Genomic DNA, 24,991 nt, shown 5'->3' on the forward strand with positions numbered 1-24,991 from the left:
CCAGTTGGTCAGATGATTAAACATAATTTATTCCAAGGACGTTTGCCTTTGTTAGGTACTGAGCAATTCAGATAGTCCCACATCATTTGGGAGTCACTGTCTAGTGATGAAGGGGTTGTTTTATTGTGGTACTGCATACTTTTGGATCAAGAGAATGGAGATGGAGGGAGATGATGGAAAGACAAAGGTAACAGATCAAAAGAAGGCAGAAAAATGATAATTAAGGCAGACCAATGGAAGCAGGGGCTGCCATTGTTCTTGCATATGCAGAAACAAGCAGGCCAGAATGGGCTTGTTCCTTGACTTCATCTTCAGACAATATCTGCCCTGACTATAACTTGACCTGATGGTGTTGGGTTTCCTTAATATCTAGACTCCCCAGAGCACCACTAGGAAGAGGTGCTAGGGTGCACAGAAGTCTAATGAATTCAGCTCTGTAGGAAATCAGCATAGGTGGCAAATCTCAAGGAGGGGTTGAGCCACACTGGCCAGGTTCCACACCCAGCTCTCTCTAGACCTAACAGATCAGAATCCCTCATTGGGTTGACATTCTTTATTTCCAGGAAAGGGTAAACTTGCCAACCTTTGACCTATTAAGAGAACATGGAAGGGGGCTTTAGAGAACAGGGAGTCTGCCCCCTCATTTTAGAAATGAGGCAGCTGGTGCTTTGGTTTTTAGATTAGGGAACCATGAAGTTAGAAAGCAAGGAACATGGAGGTACGAGACATGGAAACCTGGGAAGACAGAAGTATGAGTAGAGGAAGAGCTGTAGTAGAGGGGTGGGTACTGCAGGGGCCCTGCCCGCATCCTTCCACTAGGCAAGAGTGCTCCTCCCCAGCTGCTGAGAGCATTGGCCGCTAATGGCTTATTCCCCCTTCTTCAGAGAACTGCTGAGAGCCACCAGAAGCCACATTGCCATTGTGCCACCTACCTAGACCACCCTCCTTCTTCTTTCTCTCTCTCTTTCTCTCTCTCTCTTTCTCTCCTTTAATACAGCACATATACCTGAATTTCTGCCTCAGACTCTGCTTCTAGAAAAGTCAATCTTTTCTAGAAAACAAGCAGGATACATATTGTCTGGAGAAGAGAAAAACTAATTTCTTAGCCAACTTAACACAACCTGAAGGAGACTCCTCCCAGAAGAACCAAGGATTTCCCCATTCTCTTATTTCTTCTTTCCAAAGTTTCAGCCAGAAAAAGATCTATAGAGTCTGAAACTCCTCCTTTAATATGCAGTCATACTGGCTCTCCATTTAGGTCTCACACATGGTCTACACTTCATCTGGTGACACAGTGAGCACCAACTGGGGAGCATCAAGACACGGGGAGTTAGGTGGTGCCTCCAGCATGAAGCATCCCAGAGGCGAATCAGAGCTAAACACACAGCTCCTGGGGCCATGCTGCCTTATTCTACTTTATAGTAAAATGATTCATTCACCTTTTGCTTTATTCATCAGTGCTGTGGATGGAGACTCTTCTACAAATTGAGATGAGGCACAGGAATTAAAATACATAGAGACAATAAATATTTTATTTAGAAGTAAAACATAACAAGACCACGTTTAAGAACTGCAGACCAGAGCTAAGTCAGAGCAGTCAACTCAAAGTTCAGGACTTGGCTTAGACTGCCAACTGATTAGATTAGTTCTCTTTACTTTTCTCCTGGGGACACCTCATTGTGACTAATCCTTTTCTCTTCCACTACTGCCTTCCTTAGTAATCCTCAAGTCATGCTCCTTAACCCTGAACACCCCTACCCCCTGGTCCTACATCCTTGTTAAATCAACTCAGTGCAGTAAGGCAGGAAGCACAATTGGTTCTCAACACCAGTGGCTAAAAAGGGAGCGAAATGATCCAACATGCCTCTGTTGGTGTCATTTAAGGAGATCTGCAACAGACCCTTTTAAATATGTCGCCTCCTCTGTAGTTACTTCCTTTGATCAAAGGGGAAGTTTCCTGGAGCAAATTGATTGACATAACTTATTAGTATTGTTAAAATTTCCATTAAGGTTTTAATGACTGACACTCTCTTTCGGGGGGTGGGTACTGGGGATTGAACTCAGGGTCACTTGACCACTGAGCCACATACCAGCCCTATTTTGTATTTTATTTAGAGACAGGGTCTCACTACATTTGCTTAGTGCCTCACTTTTGCTGAGACTGGTTTTGAACTTGCAATCCTCCTGCTTCAGCCTCCTGAGCTACTAGGATTACAGTAGTGCATTACCACGCCCAGCATGGTGGACACTCTTATTCCAATATTGAAAGTAAAGATCATCATTGGTTCAAGAGGTAAGTATAATACTGACCCTCTATTTTTGGCTAATAAGAATAAACATTATTGAAATACAAGGTTTTCAAAGCTAGAGCCACAAATAGCCTAGAAAGCAACCTATATTCAAATACGCATGTTGTATTAGTTGTACCCCATTAACAAGCATTGATTAAAACTACACTGTGTGCCCAGCACTGTACTAGGTATAATAAAAGATAAAAATAGGTATAAAATGTTTTATTTATATTCCAAAAGATTCCAATGTAACTAGAAGATCATTGGAAAAACAATAAAAATATATAATAATACAAGGCGGGTCAAAATTATATGACAAACCCTTTGATTCCCAAATAAAATATATCACATTGCTCCCTTTCCTCCACACAAAAAATAATACTGTTCTGCTGCATTAGTACTGTCCAATACAAATACAAAGCCACCCATGTTTAAAATCTTGAATTTTCTTACAATCACTTTATAAAAAGCTAAAGATCTGATGAAATCAAGCCTAATAACATCTTTATCTAATCCAGTATACACAAAATATTACTTTGACACATAATCAACATAAAAATTAATAAGATATTTTACATGCTTTTCTTTATACTAAGTTTTCAAAATCCAATGCACATTTTACACTTAAAGCACATCTCAGTTCAGACTAGATGTCAAGAGCTTACATAGTTAGTGGCTACTAAATTGAGCAGGGCAGTTCTACACAATAACAGAAAACCGAAATGTACATGCTTATTGCTAAACTGCTTAGGCAAAAAAAAAAAAAAAAAAAAAATTTTTTTTAACTGCCAGTGCATACCTACAGACTTTTTCTGGATGCTTAAAATGATGCTTTTTCGGAGAGGTCAAGCTATATGCAATTTACTTACACTCTGCAAAATGGTACCATTCCATGAATATCAAGTAGTTAGGAGTGCACAGAACACCCTGAGAAGAAAATAAGAATCCATCCAAAACTAGGAAGTTCAACCAACAAAGCAAAATCATGTCCTACTGGGGCTCCAGGTGGGGGAAGGGGTTAAGAAGAGGGTGGGAGTGTCGAGGATGTGCCTAATGAAAGGCTGCTTGTTGAGCCTTGTGGGAGTGAAGCCCTTTTCTTAAAAGGTTAAACAAAAAGCAGAGCCACTGTATTTCAGCAGACTAATTACCAGGAGTGACTTTGACCTTTTCCATTTCTGGAGATTTATGATAGAACATTTTCCTCTGACATGGCACAGGCTCTTTGAATCCAGGTTGAGTGTAATCAGGTGTGTTTCAAGTGGAACCCTTTCTTTGCATAAAGGCCTGTCTGTGTTCCCAAGCTCATTTAGGAAGAGCCACAAAGTAGAGGACTGAACACCAGGCTGTTGTCTGTCCTCTTCACCAGAAGCTCACCATTCTGAAAACTATATTGATTGACAGGTACCTCACCTTTCTTAGAACTGCAAGTATCTGTGGAGTTGAAGAAACACAAAAACAAACCATTTTCACAGAGGAAACTTTTGCTGAGGAAGAGTGCTATACAGGCTGAGCCTTGAAAATTCTACCAGAAGCCAGTTAATCTAATAAAGCTCTTAATATTAATGGGCTTAGCTAAGTGGGAAAATTTGAAATTGCTTGTTGAGCCAACAAGATTCCTTGGTGCGCTTAAGCCTTTCAGGTGGTTTTTCTTTGGGCCCCAATGTGCTGGTTTCACACCAGATGCCCCATCTGTTCAGTACAGCCATTTACACTTCAGTTTTGATCAATTCTGATGGGATGGTCCTTGCAAGCCAGGTGTACAAACTCAATGACCTTAGCTGTTAGTTGGCTCTGTGTCTTGGTGCTAATGAAGTACAAGGTATCTTTATAAACCCCAGGTGGGTTTTCTAACTAACTGACTCCAGTCATTTTGCAATGCTTGCCAACCCTAACAAAAGAGGGGCGTGTTGTAGAGAGCAGGTCAATTGACCCAACTCCCAGAAATTGACCCACTCCAAGAAATACAAGTCAAAATGCTAGGTACTATTTTTAATGGGTCCTGGGTGCATATCCATAACCAGAGGCAGCAATAATGAACTTAAAGCTTATCCTGCACTTGCCACTACAACTTTCTTTCAAAATTGCCTCTGACAGCCTGTAGGTCTTATGTTACTCTCATATACCTACAAGTCATTGGTTGGTTTTGGCCCTGAGAGCTACATTTTGAACCTGGACTCAGGTCAATTGGTTTATATTCAGAATCTCACTTAACCATGAGAAAGATGGAAGATGTTTATTTGGGAGATCAGCTGTTAGAGGTCTCAAGTGTTGGTTTGAAGGAGACCTCAGTGATTTCAGATTCTTTTGACTCTCCTTACTTTTTATTTTCCTGAAATTCTGGGGCAAACACAATATTAATTAGAGCCACCCTTTTGATAATTATTCATTGATAAAGGACACTTAACTGATGATGGGAAAGAAGGGAGAACTTCCTTTTCCTATTCTGACTTCCAACATATCCACACTTCTGGAAAGATAAATGGATGCAATGTGACTTTGCTACTAGTTCCATTTTTCAGACTTATTTTTTAAAAAGCTATTGAAAAGAAACTCTTAATCAAAACAAGACCTGAACAATGATGCCTACATTCCCCCCAGGGAGAGGCAAAGTCTATGTCTTTTTATAATAATGACAACTGACAGCAAAACCTTTAAAACATGCTTTCCCTCCCCATCGTCAGTTTGGGAATGGAGTTGGAGGCAAAGGAAGCCCTGATAACATTGGTGTATTGTTCCAGTAGGTCCTAACCTCAGCATGCTACATCAGTATCTTCTGTCTGAAGAAGTTGCTTTCTTTTCATCAAACACATTCCAGAAGTCAGTGGTAAAAGCACTGTCGGGGGAGAGCAGATTGATCCATTAACTCTCACCCAGTTCCTTGGCTGAACCCACGCTGCACATTCCAGTTTTAAAGATTTGGTGAGTTATCAAACAGGAAACAAACTCTGAAAGGCATTGTGTCTCTAGAGGTGCTTGCCAAGGCTCCTTCTTGTAGCCGGTGCATCCTGGAAAGAATGGGAGACCCACTTCCCTCACAACAGTTCTCCAGACATTTAAACCACAAGTGCCTCAATGATAGGGAGGGCACGTTCTTGTTAAAATGCGTATTCCAGTCAAGTAGCATGGAGACTGAGCATTTGTGCTCCTGAGTTTCTAATAAACCTCCAAAGTCACATGCATGAACCACACTTTGAGTAGCAAAGAGCTAAAAAAAATAAATAAATACTTGGGGAATCTAACAGAGGTTAAGGTAGTTGTATTTCCAACCATTTGCATTTTGGCTTCAAAAGTTATCCAACAGTGTATCATGCATTCTTGCTGAGTGACATCGAGTTGGGTGCAGTGGGAATAAATACATTAGGAACTGCCAAGTGTGTGGTTATTCAAACACCTACCATTCAGTGTTGTGATGAACAACACAACATTGCTTTACCTCCCATAGGTTCAATGAGAATGAAGAATCCAGGCAAAAAAAAAAAAAAAAAAAGGTGTGTGTCTCAAAGGTGAGAAGATTGACAGGGGAAGATAACTTTCATCCAAGTTGCCCTCAAATCCAAAGTTTAAAGAGGAATAATGATTATTTCCTCCATGCTAAGCTTTGCTCCAGGGTGATTTTTTAAGCTCAGAAGGTTTTACAGGCCACTTTGAGGGGACATCTAACCAGGGTATTGCCTTTTAAGGCACCATTCCATGTGACTACCGTGAAGATCAAGGGTGAGATCCAAAGCACAAGAACACTCTGCCTGAACAGGTCTGAACTTGTGGCAAGTTGTAACTTCTCACCATAGTCAAAGTTTTGCTTCATGCTCAACTGAAGAGCCTGGGGCCATATTTCAATTTAGTCTTAGTTTTCTCCAAGTAGAGTAATCTTTTTAAGTTAAACTCTTTAAACTCACTGATAAGATTTTGTGCCAGCCATGTTGTCTTGAACTCCAGGCCTAAATTTCTTCTGCAAGATTAGAATGATAAAACCTACCTCACACTATTGCTGTGGATCCTAAATAAGCTAATGTATAGACCAAATATGTATAGTATAAATAAATAAACAAATGCACCTGTCTTTCCAATTGTCGCAAAAACTTGAACAACTTTGCAAGGTAGCTTGAAATTCCAGGAGTAACGGAGTGAGCATTAGAGATGCTGAAGGATTTCCTTTGGAGGCTAATTTGATGGCTGGGAAATATTTTAGGAGAGAGAAGACCATAATTTAAAATATCCTGACATCAATAAATATTTCCTTAGCATTTAGCTGTAAGAGCTCTGAATTCTCCATCTGTTCAGAAATTTCTAATTTAAAAATAATATGGTGCTTTGGGAGTTTTTGAATCCACACAAACGTCAGAAAGACCAGGTGCCCTTGTAGTTTTCCACACTCAGGAAGATGTGTACACTGCTCAGTCTTTGTGAGATGAGGAAGGAAGATGAGCTAATCACCATTACCTCTTTAGCCCTACATCTCTATTATGATTGGAAGAGGCTCAGAAAGAACATTAGTCCTGATCAAAGGTGAGGTTGGCGTTAGGATGGGTAAGCGCCCAACCATCTAGATAGCACTGAAAATTCTTGTGGTTGCATTCCTAAGTTGCTACAATTCACCCTGATCAATTATTTTCAAGCTCAGGTAACCTTAAGATTATAGAATTGAATTAAGAGCTTATTGCTAAATATTTGTCCAAGTAGTTAACAATTCCCCAAACTAAGTTTCAGACAAGTTCTGAATTGAAAACACGTTTATTTTTTGGCTCACTTTTGATTGTGATTTAAAGATGAGGTCTCTCATTGCGCTATCCCACCCTACCACACTTCAGCCACCATTAAAGTTCCATTCTCTACTGTCCTATGCCTAATTCAGACTTCACACACTGAAATGCAAAGGTATACCTGGTTGTCTAAGAAAAAGGCTACTGGGACAATTTGCAAGTCAACATCTTAAAATGACAATCACTTTGCCTTTCTTCCACAAAACCAGTCTCCCTACCTCCAACTCCATTCCATTCTCCATCCTGTGGCCAGAAGGCTTTGAAGAAGTAATACTGATTGTGTCACTCTCCTACTTGAAATGCTTCATTGGCACCCTTCTGTCTCCAGGATAAAGTCTGAATGGCACACAGAGTTTTGTAAGCTGGCTCTGTTTATCTCTCCAGCCTTGTCTCTCAAACACTCTCCACTCTTCCTCCTTCCCTTCCTGGCACCCCATTCTCCACTGGTGAGCTCTGATGCTCTTGGAATTTTCCCCAACACACAAATGGCCTTCTGTCTGACACAGTCTATTTGGCCCTGCCCCTCTTCCCAATGTTGGATTATGTCGTGGTTAATTCTGAGTTGTCATTAAGATTTCTACTTGGACATACTCCCTGGGATCGTTGCCTCTCCTATGTGTTCCCAAACGTGTCCAGTGCTCCCTCCTCACTAGCTGATGAGGTCCTCTTCCTAAACTCCTAAGGACCATCACTATATTCCCATCTAGAATTCTGTATGAGACACAATAAGGACTCTGCATGGCACATAGTACCTCTGCAAAGATTGGATGGATGTGTGAATGCATAGATGGATGGATGAATGGATGGATGGATGACTTACTAAATGCTAGGGCAGTGGTTCTCCAAGTGTGGTTCGCAGACTAGCAGCATCATTTCACCTGGAGATTTGTTAGAAATTCAACTTCTCAGACCTCCGTACAGACCTACTAAATCAAGTATGTTGGGAGTGGGGCCCAGCAAGCCTTAAAACAATCTCTTCAAGTGATAGTGAGACATACTAACATTGGAAAACCACTATCTTAGAACAGTGATGCTCATCTTTGGATGCGCATTAAGATCACCTGTGGTGTTTTATCAAAATACTTGAACCAAATTATATTGTTATATTGTGTATTATGTGCACATACAAATATGTATCAACAAATCCCATCAGTATGTATAACTTCAATGCACCAATAAAAAATGGGAAAAAATACTTGAATCATCCCTCCCACCGGCAAGCGTTTATATTCCAAAAGAGTAGTGTGGATTCTGAAGTACTTTTTAGAGCTCAACAAGTGAGTCTATATGTAGTTATAGTTGAAAAATGTTGTCCTAGCTGTTAAATTTCCTTCTACCTGCACTACACACATAAAATTACCTTTAAAGTTGATACTGGTTTAGTGTCACTGTACCAGTGCCTTGGCCTGTCCCAAAACAATGAAATCAAAACTCAGCATTGAATGAAAGCTGGGAAGAAACAACCTCTCTTTTCCAAGTGTGACCCACTGGAACAATAGATTTTGCAACCCCTGGTAGCAATCTCAAGCTCTATCCAAACTTGCTGCATGAGAATCTGCATTTGAACAAAAGCCCAGGTGATTCATGTGTGCATCAAAGTTTACAAGGCATCTGTATCAGTCTGAAAGAAATAGAGATAGAGATAGAGATAGAGATAGAGATAGAGATAGAGATAGAGATAGAGATAGAGATAGAGATAGAGATAGAGGTGAAAGAGAGAGAGAGAGAGAGAGAGAGAGAGAGAGAGAGAGAGAGAGAGAGAGAACACATGCAATGAGCATGGTTTCACAGAACACAGAAGTAAAATCATATTTTTTCAGGTATACAGCAGCATATGATCAAAGCTATTTTATCATCAGCCTTCAATAAATCTTCTGACCTGGGCCAGAAATGTAACAACCCTCAGCAGTTCTGCTTCTCTTGACTTCCAGGTAGGAAAGGTCATTTCTACATAAGAGGGTTTAAAATTCCAAACCATCCTAGAAGATCTGCACACATATGACTTGATGTTTAGTGGGTGTTTTTAATCCAATCACATTTCTTGGGAGTTTACTATCTAGTAGGCATCATGTTCAGTGTTCAACATGTATAACTAGTTTAATCTTCCCAATAACCCCATGAAGCAGGTGCTGTTATTGTCCACATTATGGACATAAGAAAGAAAGAGGAGAATGGAGAAGTCAGGCACAGTTCAGGAGTGTGATCCAGAATATGATCCAGAACCAAAATTTAAACCCATCCTCTCCCCACACCCCAAACTTGCAGATTAACCACAGCACCAAGTTCAAGGACTACTCTGAAGGAAAGAAAAAAAGGCTCCACACAACCGTATTTTAAACATTAGTTTAAAAGTCCCTGACTGCTCCTCCAACAATTAGAAGAGCCAGAGTTAAATCGAATGTCTGCTGTGCCAACCCACAGAAGTCAAATATAACCAGGCAGCAAATTAGAGTAAACATTTAGGAATCCCTTGCATGTGGCACACGACTCCACCCACCCTTCTTGGCAAAAGCCAAGACGTTGATTATACGAATCCCGCTGGCATTTCATGTCCTCATGCGAGTCATGCAGAGTATCCTCCTCACTGCCGAATGTGAACATGACCAGACTTATTTGAGCAATTTGGCATGAGGTGATGACTCAATAGTGCAGACAAGGGCAAGAGCTCCAGCCAGTGCGTTCCCCCACCCTTGCCCTTTTTGTTCAATCACCTGATATAAATGGAGGGAGAAAAGACGTTCAGCATGATGGACAGGCCTGAAGGTCATTTACTGAAGACTGGGATTTCCTGAAGCTCTAACAACCAGGATGACCTAGAACCATCAACAGCAGCTAATTCATGAGCTCTGAGAAACATATCTCATCTAAACAGTTTTTGTCATGTGAGATAAGGCAGGGGAGGGAGAAGACACCCAGGTGCCTATATATGGAGCACAATTTATGCCCCATATTTGCCAGACAATCAGTTTGGTTCATCTCTCCCAGCATTCCTTTCTACTGACTGCTCCCCCATTAATACAATGAGGTTTTCACACGTTAACCCAATTTGTAGGCATGGGAGTTTCCCGTGAAAATTCCCTGAGCAATGGTCAGAGATGGGAGTCGTGAACATTCATACGGTCTTGCTTTTCACTGGGTCAGAAACACTCTCGTTGCCAGGTAGTTTCTGATGAAAGAACTGCTAGGTTGTGGTCACAGAGCCCCATTTGATTGTACATCGATGGAGTAACTCAGAGACACGTCACATCAGAGTTTGTGGCCCTGTGAATATATTTGTAATTAAGAACAGATTATTATCAGTGTTTCTAATGCATATCCCTACTTTCTTTTGAATAACCCAAAGGACTGCACATAAACTCGTAAACATTATTATTGAAACATAGAGATAATCTTGTCTAAGTTCTTTATTTTATGGATGAAGAAATTGGGTTCCAAATACCTTGACAATTTGCCAATATTATGCAATAAATTGCAGAGCCAAGCATAAAATTTAGGTTTTTGATCACCATGCCAAGCACCAGTTGCACCATGGGGTTAGATCAATGGGTTCTGGCTATGGAGAATCATTTAAAGATACAGATCACTTGGCCACACTTTCGGATGTGTTGACTTAGTAGAAATCTAGAATAAAGCCTCATCTGTATTTCGAAATAACTTTCTGGATATCTTGATGCACACTCAGGAAGGGGCAACATGAAACAAAAGAAATTTCAGAATGAGATTTTTTTTTCCCCTAAATAGATGAGCAAAAATCTTAACATATTAAGGCAGATAAACTTTTGGTTTTTCAGGTCTTTTAGTTGGGTCTTAGAACAAAGTTTCATAAATGCTGACTTTTCTGAAAATGATTTTTTTTTCTTTGCATCAGAACATCCATGTAATTAAAATAGGGTCATCTCCTTGCAGAGAAGCTCAGAAATGTAGAAAGGCTGAATCTAAAATCCCATAGTTAGCTAGCAATACACCTAGATTTGAATAGAAATCTGATGTGGTACTTCTTTCCTCCCCCAAGCTAATGGAGAGGAGTGATCCTAGAGATTATGATGCAAACTCAAAACTGATGATAGAAGAAATCTCTCAAAGCCTGGGTAAAAGAATATTCTCTAGCGGGGGAACCTACCTACTATTCCCCACTTTCTCCTTCCCCTCCTCTTGCCGCCCAGCCTGCAGGGAACCATTTTAATAATTTTATTTATTTATTGAGAGAACACAGCCCTACTTTTAAACTGGACCCACTGATGAACAGGTGACTGGGCTAAGAAAAAGAAACCGCTGTCACTCACGGCTGAAGAGATGGCGATTTCCATCACTTTTCAAAGTCTGAGCATAACACTCCTGATGGTTTTTAATACATGTAAGATTTGGGGCCATTTATTTTTATATTCATCTTAAATTGTTTGAATGGAGCTGAATGTTTCACAATGGAGGCAGACTGCCTAAAAACTGAAGGATTTTACAACTAATTCAGTAGTAGTATTATTATAAGAGAAACATCAGGAAAAATTTGTGAGGTCTATATTAGAGCCTGGCTTTGGGGGATTCTAGGTCCTCATTTCTGTACAGGAGCCTTTTGTACTCCATCTTCTTGGCTTTTAAGAAAAAATTTTCCCCCCAGAAAGACTAGCAACTCATTAACACCCAGGTAGGTGTTCATGGCTGACATCAGATTGGAACGTGATAGCACGTAGAGTAACTTTGAGTTAAGGAGTCTCTTAAAAGCAAGAGAAGTTCAACTACAACATGGCTAATCACTGGTCATTTAAGAAAATGAAGTTGTTTGGGACTCTGAGTATTTATGCCCATTTCATTTCCAACTTCCCTTTTTTGTGCACTTTGGGAACTTTTCACTGTTTATTAACATCTTAAGCTCCAGTTAAAACCCACTCTAGCTCTTTGCCCTGCTCTCCTTTATGTCTGGCTTGGGTATCAAGGGAGCTCCAAGGATTCTGATGCTTCATGCTGAGCTTCAAGGTTAGAGCTCAGGGTTTAAGCTAATCAGATCAGCCCATTTCCTTTCCAGGACACAGTGTGCAGGAATTGGTTCAGATTTAGCTATGTGATAAGGCCAGGCCAATCTGCGTGAAGCACAGGACTCTTTTTGGAAGGGGGAGAGGTTGTGGAATATTGGAAATGTCTTCATTCTATCTGGATAGGAATGTCTGGATAGGAATGATGATGCTAGTCCCTTTGAGAAATGCTGGAAACCATGTTGGGATTATTGGAAGTGCACAATAGATTGGAATGTGTATTGGTAGAAATTTTAACTTTTTAAAAATTCTTTATCCAACCTACTTTATCCAATACTGTGTTGTATTATATTTCAAATTTCTCTCCTCCCCCCACCCTCTTTCTCCTCGTTCTTCCCTATACTCTCCTCTTTTCCTCTCTTTCTTCTATACTATACTACTTGGAAATAGGATGCAGACATCATGTCCCCTTACCTTAAAATACTTCATCATGGATGTCCTAAGGAAAAAGACACCCTCTTATTCCTTTATATAACCAGAGTGCAATTAATAAAACCAAGAAGTTTAGTATTAATGCAGAATTACTATCTAAATCCAAAGTTCAAAATCAAATTTTGCCAATTTTTCAAACACAGTCTTTTACAGATAACTTATTTTTGCTCACTCCAAGTTCCACACCACAAGTCACTGCATTTTATTGTCATCTCCTTTTATGCTTCTTTAATATGAAATATAATTTTTGTTTGTTTTGTTTTTGTCTTTTATAATAGTATTATTATTTGAGTCCAGATTAGTTTTTAGTACAATGTCCCTTAACAGGTATTGAAGTCTAGATTATTTTAAACATGCCTATGTTCACTGAGCTCAGGAGTTAAGCTAATCAGATCAGCTCATTCCCTTTCCTGAGTATATGCATGTTTAAAATAATCTACATCTCAAGTGCAATTATGGATACTGCATGGAAATCTCAGTGCATTTATGGATATTGTATGGAAATTATAGATATAGGTATTTTCTTCATGCATACATGATTAGCAGGGTATACAGCTTATAAAAGTAGGCAAACATTCATAAAATTTTATGTGAAGACGAGGGAAACTAACAAATTTGCAATTTTGGAGAAAAAAAAAATAACAGTTTGACAGCCTTTTCTTTACCATCTCCCTAACTTCCAACAAACTGAGGAAGACCAGAAATTATTTTTAATTCCCATATTAAGGTGAATGTGACAAATACCTTTGCATGCCAATAATCAAGAAGGAGAATTTTTCACTGTGCTCTGCAATGAAAGGAAAAAGATATGAATATTAAATATGAGATTTTACAACAAGAGATTAGCAAAAACTATGAAATCCTAGCAACAACATAATATCTGGACTGTGAAGTGGGAAGAGCTGAAGAGGAGGCACCAAGAATCCAGGATCCTACTCACTCTGAGTGATCTTTGGCGAGATGCCCACACTCTGCAGTACAGCTTCTTTATCTATAAAATTAGGGGGGTGGACTAGACGTTCTCTTAGTGCCCCTTCCAGCTCAGTGGGTCTCTGAAAGGCTCATTTCTACAGCATTCAGAATCTGATCTAATGCCAGACCGGGCAGCAGTTCAGAGAAAGCCACTATCCACGTGTGCTACAATAATGGGAGGTTCAGAGTCAGAGCTGGGGATGGAAGGAGATTCATGAGGAACAGGAAGGAATTTGCTAAGCAGAGGAAGAAAGAGGGCTGCTGAAAGGGAGACCAATCCAACAGAATGCACACTCGGAAATGAGCGTGTCTAGAGGTGTGGATTGGGAACCTACGCTGACCAGTAGTTTATGTACAGTACAGTCAGTCTCTCTGCTGCAGGTGCTTTTAGCTACCATGGAAGCCTTCACTTCATGATGCACTCTGTGAATGGATGCTATACAACTACTAACTTGCAGCCACTTCATAAGAAATACTTTTATACTATTTTGCACTTATGTCCCTGTGGAAGTTTTATCTATAGGTAGAAATAGCTCCTCCCATTTAATTAGCCATAAGGACTACAAAACTATCCAAAAAATCCTGGCTTTCATATTGTCATTGTCCCTACTGACTGACTTCCTTGCTCATGAAGATAATGCCCTTTAATGAGAGCAGATCATGGGGACATGAGTTCTTTTCATCTTCATTAGTTCTTTAGCAGGAGCTATCATTTCCCCAATTTTACAAATGGCAAAATTGGGTCAAAAAAGAGTTTGTTAACTTGCATATAGCTGAATTTATGGGGTTTTTTAAATTAAAATCTTTTTTTTATTTTTACAGACTGCATTTTGATTCATTGTACACAAATGGGACACAACTTTTCATTTCTATGGTTGTACACAATGTAGATTCACACCATTCATGTGCTCATACATATACATAGGGTAATACTTTCTGTTTCATTCTACCATCTTTCTGCCCTCCATCCCTTCTACCCCATTTTCCTCTACACCTTCCAAAGTTTCTTCATTCTTCTCTTCCCCTCGCCACACTCCCTCGTTATATATTGTCATGCACTTATCAGAGAAAACATTCAGCCTTTGGTTTTTTGGGCTTGGCCTATTTCACTTAGCATGATATTTTCCAACTTCATCCATTTACCAGCAAATGCCACAATTTTTATTCTTCTTTATGGCTGAGTAATATTCCATTGTGTATATATACCACAGTTTCTTTATTCATTCATCAATTGAATTTATGCTTTTAACTTCTGTGTTAATGTATACATAATATTTTTGCTGATCCTGGTAAATAATGCTTTATTTTGCAAAGAAAATGTATGGCGTTTGAGAACCAGAGGAAGATCTCCTGGACCCTACCCCAAGCAGATCTTTCCAGCACCAATCATATTATTGATGTTAACTTGAGTCAAATTTTATACAGGAAAAGAAAAGGTGATAATTTAAAAATGTGAATGAGCTGATTATTGAAATCATTACTGAAAACTATTCATGGGTAATTTGAGGTGTCTTTATATATCTTTAGGACTTTAAATGTGTTTGGAACCAGAAAGTTTATTTTTATGTATTTTGAATAAAAGGTCAATTCTGTTTTACACAGAATTGTTATTCTATATAATTATAATTCTGTTTAATTATAGTTCTGTGTAATTATAATTCTGTTTTACCTGTAAATAAATTTGGTTCATGATCCATGATCCAGGAACCAATTTATATACAGATAACAGAAAGTATAAAAAAGGGAAATTACTTTTAGAGGAAAGGGTGATAAATTCCATATGCCCCTTGGGGTAGCTTTTAAAATGAGAATTATTTAATGGTAACATTGGTTATGGGCATGTGTATACTTGGAGGATGTAAATGTATATGCATACACTTTGAGGGCATTGGAGTATTATTTTAAATGTTTCATTCCCTTTGTAGTGATTTAAACATCTACAGACTTAGTGAAAGACGATTATAAATCTGCATGCATTTTGGGGTGGAGTTGTAAATTGTTGGTGATGGCTTTCAAGTTTATTCTTACATGTGAACAGGATTTTCTTTGTTTCTTTCTGTCTTCCTCTATTTTACCTCTCTCCCTCCCTCCCTTCTTCCTGCCTACTTCATTATCTAAAATGATAGAATATACTCAGTGGAAAATAGAAGTGACCAGAAAGTACTCTTCGCATAGACACAAAAGTAAAGAGCCATTCAGTCTGAGAAGAAGCATCAGACCAAATCTTATGAAGATAATGGGATTCCAAAACTTTATTTTTAATTAAACTTGGAAGACTTGAGCATCTTCCCTGTGAAATATTGTATTATAATCAGAATATATGGAACTCCTATACCTGTGTCTTCAATATAAAGTCAATTTCCAAATATGCATTACTTTTGAGGAATCTCTATACTGCTTCCCAAAGTGGTTGCAGTCCAACAATGTATGAGCCTACCTTTCCCCCCCACATCCTCACCAACAATTATTGTTATCTATATTTTTGATGATTGCCATTCTAACTGTAGATAAAATCTCAATGTAGTTTTGATTTGCATTTCCATTATTGCTAAAGATGTTGAACATTTTTTCATGTATTTGTTGGGCTATTTGTATTATGGATCCACCATATGATCCAGCTATCCCACTCCTTCGTGTTTATCCAAAAGAACTAGAATCAGCATCCTACAATGATACATGCATGCCCATGTTTTAAAAAGCAGTGCAATTCACAATAGCCAAGTTATGGGGTCAGCATAGGGATCCATCAGCAGATTAATGGATTAAAAAAAATCTGGTATATATACACAATGAAGTTTTACTTAGCCACAAAGAAGGAAATTATGTCATTTGCTGGTAAATGGATGGAACCAGAGAAAATCACACTAAGCAAAATAAGCCAGATTCAGAAAGTCAAGGGCATAAGACGTTTTCTCTCATACGCAGAAGGTAGAAAGAAAAAGTAATTTTTTAAAGGGTATCTCATTAAAATAGTAGAAAAAGGAGTTGAAGGGTGGAGGGAGAAAGATGGGAAAGAGGAAAAACTGTAATGAAGTTATGCTATGTACATGGATGTGTATATCACAATGATTTCCACTTTTATGTATAATTACATTGCACCAATTAAAAAATAATAAATAAATGGAGGGAAAATCAGTCTAGTAGAGGAAGGAGATCAAGAAGAGGGAGAGGGAAAGTACTAGGGATCGAAATGAAGAAATGTTATATGCATCTGTGAATATGTCAAAATGAACCCCTCTATTATGTTATGTATAATTATAATGCACTAATAAAAACATAAAAATACACATTACTGAAGTTTTTACAAAATTTCTATTTGCTAGAAATTAATGGGATTTGTTAATTCAAATTAGATTTACACAAATAGAGTCTGATTTTGCCATTGACTTTCATATAATAGTGAGTTCCATTACCAAAATCTGTACTATATTCCCATGATTGTAATAACATATTACCACAAACATAATGACTTAAAACAACACAAATTTATTATGGTCTTATGGAACAGAATCCCCAAGTCAGTTTCACTGGGTTAAAGGCAGTGAATTGGCAGGATGTGTCCCTTTCCCAGATTCTTGGAGAGAATCTGTTTCCTCACCTTTTCTAGCTAAGAACTTTACATATCTAATTTAATGCTCACAACAGCCCTGGGAGATTGGTACATTAATTTCTGCCATTTTACGGATGAGGAAAATGAAGCACAGAATGGAGAGTGACTTGTGCTGAGTCACACAGCTTCTAAGGAGCAGAGCTGGAATTTGAACCCAGTCAAGGTTCTAGAAGCTGCCCTTCCTTTCCACCACAAAATTCCATCAAATATTAAGACGTATAGAAAACTTTGTGAATTACTTATCTAGAGAAATGCCACTGAGGATCAATTTGATATGTTATTTTTTAAAGTGCAGGGGATATTTTAAAGCTTTAAAACTCTAAATGAAAAAAAAATCTCTAAAAAATATAAAATACAATACTTGTTACATTCTCTGATACTTGGTTAGCATTAGCCAGTAAATCATTTCCTTTACATCATTTTTGATCACTAACTGTACAAATTTATTTATAGCAATAGGAGAAATAAATGAGAAGTTCCAATATAAAATACCACATTCCTTTAAAAAGACGAAGGAGTACTTACATGCAGATAGAAAGATAGATGTATAGATACATAGCTCATTGATTATCATTTGCATACAAACTGATATTGTTAGTGTACAATAAAGTAGTTCATGTTCTTTAAATAAGTCAGAATTTGTACTACAACCCTGCCTTGACAGTTATTTCTGGTTTGATTTGTTTTTTCCCAAAAAGGATGGTAGCAAGAAACAGTATTGGTGGAATTATTGTGTATTCTGAATTCCTGGGTTCCAATTTTCTTTATTATACTGAAGTTCTATCTTCCTGCTGGACTGTAAAGCAACTCTGCCAAGGTCATTTACAAGCAATAACAATAAATCATGTAATCTCTTTCTTACTAAACAGACCTGCACTTGACATCTTGGTTACACGCACACACGCACACACACACACACAGAACCACACTTTGCTTAATGACAGGGACACATTCTGAAAAACACATTGTTGGGTGATTCCTTGGTTATTAGAATATCACAGATTGCATACAGACAAACCTGGATGGTGTAGCCCACTACCCACCTGAGCTATATGGTACAGCCTGTAACTCCTAGGCTATAAACCAATAACATGTACAGCGTGTTACCATACTGAATACTGTAGGCGACTGGAACACCATGATAAATATTTGCTTATCTAAACATATCTAAGTGAAAGCATTAGGCAATAGGAATTTTGCAGTCCCACTATAATCCTATATGATCATGGCTGTAAATCAACCCCAAACATCTCTGATTATTCATTGATGCCCCAGAGCAAGCCCTTCTTTAGCTTATGCTGGATGCTTAGGATAGAATAATATATGGTCACTGTTCTCAAGCAAGTGACAAACAAGGGACCAAGCTGGTAGGGAAACAAGCACTGTGATACAGACTGTAACAGGACTGGGTACAAATACTCTGAATGTCTGCTGAGGTGTTAAGGCAGATCTTGGAGCACTGTTTTCCAGAATAAGTGGAAGCCTCAAGGGGCATCTTCAAGGATGTACCAGAAACCCAATGTGCTCTCAAGGTCAACAGAGGGCAGATCGTAAAACTTTTTTCTGCTAACAAGTCTGAAGTTGGTCCTATATTAGGAACCATAAAAGGTTTTTATGTAGGAACGTGACACCATTTACCCCAATATAACCCACACCCAGGCAGCATCTGATACCCCAGAAAAATTCTTCCATACCCTCATTGTATTCTCCTCGCTGCAAAATCTTCCCAACACAGTTACAAAAAACCAGTGTAAGGAATTCCAAGATCCCTTGATTAACATAGGTCGGATCATAGCCCTAGGGATACTCTACGACTGAACTATTGAGTTACATCCCAGCCTTCTTCATTGTTTTATTTTGAGAGAGTCTTGCTAAGTTGCTAAGGCTGACCTCAAATTTTTCCATCCTCCTGTCTCAGCCTCCCCATTTGCTGGAATCATGGGCATATGCCACTGCACCTGGCTTATATTGGCATTTTTTTTATTCTTTTACTTGCAGTCTATGGGAAGGTGGAGGCCCAAAGGACCCAGGACCTTCTCTTTCCACTAGAGTAGCTTGCTTTGATTTGTTATACCTATTGGTTTTCCGAGACAAGATTTCTTCTGGAAAGCAAAGCAACTAGACTACTGAAATAGACATTTTTTTCACACCACCTTCAGTTAGTTGTTAGGTCAAGCACCCACTGAGGACCTGGCTTCTAGTTCTCACATCACTATTAATCCATAGTATGTCCCTTGCCAAGGGGTTGAAAGTTACATGTAGATCAATTTTATTTTATGATTCTACAGACTCCTAGAGCAGGGAGTAACTTCAGAGGCCCAGAGAAAGCGAGAGTCTTGCCTGATGTCAGTGAGCAGCAGCACCAGAGGGGACTCTGGTTCTCCAGAGGTCATTCCACCACTGTCCAACTCTGCTGCTATATCTGCCTGCAGCCACCAGCTGAGTCCCCCTTCTCTCACCAGGACCACTGCAACAGCCTCCTAACTGGACCTCCTGATTCAGCTTGACTTTAACCCTTCACCACAGCAGCCAGAGTCAGCCTGTTACAATTTCTGTGCCCGAGACCCACAGTAAATGAGTTCTGTGTTAACTACATCACTGGGTCTAAAGATCAGGAGAGCTAACTCTTTGAATGGGGGAGGAAAGCTGTTGATTTCGTATCTAACCCAAAGTTAAATAAAATAAACGTGCTTGAGAAACAAAGTGAGGACACTTGGCATTGCCAAGTGTTTCAAAGAGGCCTCTCATCGCCGGTCAGGTCTTGCCTCGTTTTCTCTTCCATGATCACTAGTAATGCAAAAGAGAACACCGCTTTACAAAAAAACAAACAAAAAAAGAAACACCGAAGATCGAATATTTTTCTCTGATATGCGGAAGCTAATCACAATAAGAGAGTAGGGGAGATAGGGGAGAATAGAGTTAGTTTATACTAGGTAGAGGGGCGTGAAGGAAGGGAAAGGGGTGTGGGGGAAGGAATGGTAGTAGAGTAAAACAGACATTGTTATCTCATGTACATGTATGACTGCATGACTGATGTGATCCTGCAATATGTATAATCAGAAAAATGAGAGAGTACATTCTATTTATGTAAGATCTATCAAAATGTATACATGCATTCTACTGTCATGTACAAATAATTGGAACAAATAAAATAAAATAATTTAAAAAAATAAAAGTGGGGGGCGGGGGTGGGGCAATAGGCCCAGGCCCTCCAACAGGGAAAAGTACCAGTGGGAAACAAGACTGAATACTGCCATCTACTGGAAGAAAAAGGCACACTGTGGAAAAGAGGCAAAATGAGGAAGAGAAGATTTTGAAGAGCTGAGCTGACAAGAGGAAACACTGGAGAGAGGAGAGGACAGAAAGGCTCAGGTGCCATGGTGGAAGCAGAAAAGTGTGATGCATAAACTTGAATGGTCCTTAAAGGAAACTGCCATCACTACTTTTTTCAAGAAAGAAAGTAGAAGCCAAAGTGACTGGAGAAATGTGCTTGCTGTTACTGAGCTACTGAGTAACATCACGGATACCAGACCTCTTGTTCAATGACGGGTGCACTGTTTTACATTATAGTCCCATCTAAGCAAACACGTGGCCAAACAGAGATCATGGTGCCTATTTTTGGTTACTTGGGAATCTCTGCATCTATCTGTTCATTTATCTAGCTAGGAAGTATGTGGTCGCTCACAGTCCAATTTGTTTCAGAGCTATGGAGAGTGGCTAACTGAGAAGGTGGCCTCTGGCACCAGAGTCACTTATGAATGAGATGAATGGAGAGAAACTGGACAAAGAGAAGCATGAGTCACGAGAGGTGAAGGGAGAGATGAAGAAGTGGCTCTCACACTAACTCTAACCAATGACCTTCATAGAAAGAAGCTTGTTTCCCCTGTCCTTTGATCTGTAACTAGTGACTCAGACTAACCCCAGATTGGGGCTCACCAAAATTCCATTGAACTTATGTTCAATATATACATGATTTGTACCATTTCTTCCCTCCTACATTGGAACTGCGCTGGCCTGTGCCACTACCATCTCCTGCCTGGTCCATGACAAGGTCCCTTACCTGGTCCTCCTGCTTCTGATCTTGCCTCTTCTCAATAAAGACAGACAGAATCATCATGTTACTACTTCTGGGCTCCAGACCTTCCGACACTCCCTCTCCCATCTCACTCATCAGTGAGTGAAGGTTCTTGAACTTAAGATACTCTTAACCCTTGGGATCTTGGTACCATCTTGTCCCTTCTCCTTTTCCCCTGTTTACTTTGTTCCAGGAACATTTGCCCCAAAGCTCCTAGATTTCCAACCAGATGAGCACCCTCCATGGGGCCTTTGTTCTGACTGTTCCCTCTGTCTGGAAATTTCTTCCTCCAGAGAATCACCTGGATAACCTTCTTATGTCCTAGTGTTTGTCTAAATGTCATTTTCTCATCAAGCCTACCCACATTTAAAATAGCAAAACTGTAAGCTTTGTTATTGCATTTATAAATATTTTTGGTACTTATCACTTTAAATATATTCTTTATTGACTGACCTATTCTCACACAGTAGAACGAAATCAGGAAAGCAGAGCTGAGGACCTTTCTGAAGAGGACGGCAGGTGAACCCTCATTCACAGAAGATACAGAAGCTCCATGGTTCATGGTACTTTTCTCCCAGGGTCCTCTTTTTTAAGATTCAGTTTGCTGGTCACAGAATGTTCAGATAGAAAAAATAAAAAAAGGTTTGGGAAGCCAGGCTGGATTCCAATTGCAGATCACCCAGCAGAGAAGCCGAATTTACTTAAGAGGATGATAGAAGCCCTTAACAACTTCATCTCTTAAAAATAGTTTTTTATACTGACACTTAAGAATTGTACACATTCATGGGGTAAAGTATATTTTGACATGTGTAATGATTCAATTAATTAGCCAATCTCTCACCTCAAATGCTTAACCTTGGGGCTGGGGATATAGCTCAGTTGGTAGAGTGCCTGCCCGCATGCACAAGGCCCTGGGTTCAATCCCCAGCACCAGAAAAAAAAAAAAGCTTAACATTTCTTTGGTATTGGGAACATTCCAAATCTGAACATTTTGAAATATACAGTAAAGTATTGTTAAGGGTAGTCACCCCTACTGTGTGATAAAATTGATTTGATCCAACATATATATTTTCAGTGGGAACATGCTAGATGCCAGGAGGTAACCTTGTAGCCAGGTGGAGTTAGATGGTAACAATTTCCTAGAGCAAGCAGTGGGTGCCTCTACCCTGGGTCCCTTTTTGGAGAGCTCAACTCTGGCCTTTCTCTGGCAAAGAATCTTCAAGACCCAATGACTAGGGCCCACATGCCTTCATCTAACCCACAGCCTGGACATCTGGGACCTCAGAATTCCCAGTGGTTCTGAGCCTGGTCTCAGGAGTTGTGGGGGTCTCCTTCCCAGTTCTGTCCCCCAAGGGATGACTCGTGTGCTTGTTGCACATATCCAGGCCCAAGAGGTGGCAGGTGGCTGCTGCTTGGAGTGGGGGTGGAAGAGTGGGATGGGGTGTTATACAAATGGGTGGGCCTCCCATGTGGACAAAGCCAGGAAGAGAAGGAGACAGACCATGAGATAGGGACTCCATTATCCTCTTGTTCTGGCCCGCAAATCGTGAGGGGCAGACCCAACTGGCACGGCCACCTGATGGGAGCTAAGGAGAGCCTGACGCAGAATGACCACAGTGAAGGGCTATTACAGAAAGAAAATCTTACAGCTCAGCCACTTGCTGGGGGCTGCCCTGCCCCCATGTGGTATCTCGGGCTGCTTTTCAGGTCAGATAATTACAGGTCTGGCCAAGGGAGGGATGGGGTGGAGCTGAGGTAAAGTGGGTGAGGTCCTTTTGGAAAAGGTGGTTAGGTGTCCGAGGCTACAAAACCCAGGCACTGGGCGAGTACAAGGAACAATGTTTGGCAGAGAACTAGGGGCGGGGCTCTTCCTGGCTGCCAGGCCTGGCCAGGTGCTGGGTCTGCTGTGGACATGTGGGCATGGGTCCCCACACTTTCCCCATGATGAGACATTCTCTGGCTCTCTTCAAGTGAGGGCTGAGGTAAGAGCATATCTGGGGATGTGGCTGACCTTAGGGAGATGACCTCATCTCTGCCTCCTATTTCATGTATTCAAAGTGGCTTTGGGAATCGCAGCCTTCTGCTCAGTAGCTATTTTAATAATGTGATACTCAGAAGCAAACTTGGAGGACTGCAACCTACACTGCTGTGCATAGGCAAAGCTCATTCTGCCTTTGAGGGAAGCATAAAATGCTTCACTCTCAGAAAATACATCCTGGGACTACATGCATTTGAAGTCCCTTGCAAGGCGGGGCCACCAAGATATTTGCTCTCAGGGCTTTCCCTGTGCTGCAGCTGACCATCTTCATGGGTGTTTCTGTGCCAGATTAGTATGCTTAGAGAAAGGAAGTGGGAGGACACCAGTAACCATTGTCTTGCCCCCATAAGGTGCACTGGTAAACTCTGTGACCAGAGGTGGATGTCAATGCAAAGTGATTTGGTGCATTGCTGTGGGTTCCAGATAGGGTGATAGGTAGAATGAGATCATTCTTTTTATTCTTGAATGCAGGTAATGGTAACCCACCATCATACTAGTTAGTGTTAAGATGCCACACAAGGAGAAAAGAAGTTCTGAAAAAAATCAGAGCATAGAAGGTTCTTTCTTTAGAGTGATCATTGTAGATTTGGTATAAAACCATGTATTGAAATATTTTATTGGCTTTATGGGAGAATTCCTTCAGAACTATTTATTTTCACATGTAGCCTGGGGTCCAGAGTGGAAGGGATAATTCTGTAGACCAAGACAGAGTTTCTGGTAAAGAGGATCTACTAAAAATATGAGTGGAAAAGTCTAACTTTAGGAAAAAGAATCTTTTTTTAAACAATTTTTTTAGTCGTTGAGGGACCTTTATTTAATTTATTTATTTATATGTGGTGCTAAGAATCAAATCCAGTGCCTCACACGTGCCAGGCAAGAGCTCTGCCTCTGAGACACAACCCCAGCCCAGGAGAGAGAATCTTGACTACTAACACCATAGATTATCTCTGTATGATGTCAAACTTTATAAAAATGGGATACATCATGTTATATTTGTGAGATTCATCCATGTTGTCGCATGTAGTGATAATAAATTCACTCTTGATGTCTCATGTGTGAATATACCTCAATTTATTCATCTGCTCTGTTGTTCATGGATATTTTGGTAGTTTTCAGATCAGAGATATTGCAAATAATAAACAAAAATTTCTCGTGCATGTCTTTTGGGGCAATGGCAAATGAGGTTCTGTTGGGTATAGTATATATGGACTTACTAGTCAAACAGTATGTTCACCTTCAGGGGAGACTTGGATGAAAGTTAGACTTCTTTCAATGAGTTCTCCTTCCTTCCAAGATCTAACTGCTTAGACAGATTTATAAGGCCTTCAAGCAGTTGATTTCTGTATTTTATGCACCTTTTCTAGTTTTTCTCAACAGAAGGTGTGCTGTAAGTTACTCTCACAAAAGAAGCAAATGTGTACTGTTCATACATGTTCCTGACTCCTCTGCACTTATTTAATTTCACTCCCTATTTATTAATGTTAAGATAGCTATGCAGACCAAGTCTTCAAAGAAAAACTATCCAAGTACATGTGGTATTGCTCTTTTTGTCATGCCATGACCAGTGTCTTTCCTGACTCTGGCTTGTTTTGTTCAGTGTGTCTTTTCCACTATCCTTAGAAGGGTAATAGTCCATCCACTAATTTCAGATTCAGAAACAGATGGGTGTGGAAGCCCAGATGTTCAACAACCTGATCAGTATCTTCCCATTGTCCCATTTGGGCCATTAAGGACTCTCAAATCATTCCTCTCTGGGCTGTCAGTCTGATCCTTCAAGGTTCCTTTC

This window comes from Sciurus vulgaris (genome assembly GCF_902686455.1).
Source record: "Sciurus vulgaris genome assembly, chromosome: 2".
In the NCBI taxonomy this organism is placed as follows: domain Eukaryota; kingdom Metazoa; phylum Chordata; class Mammalia; order Rodentia; family Sciuridae; genus Sciurus; species Sciurus vulgaris.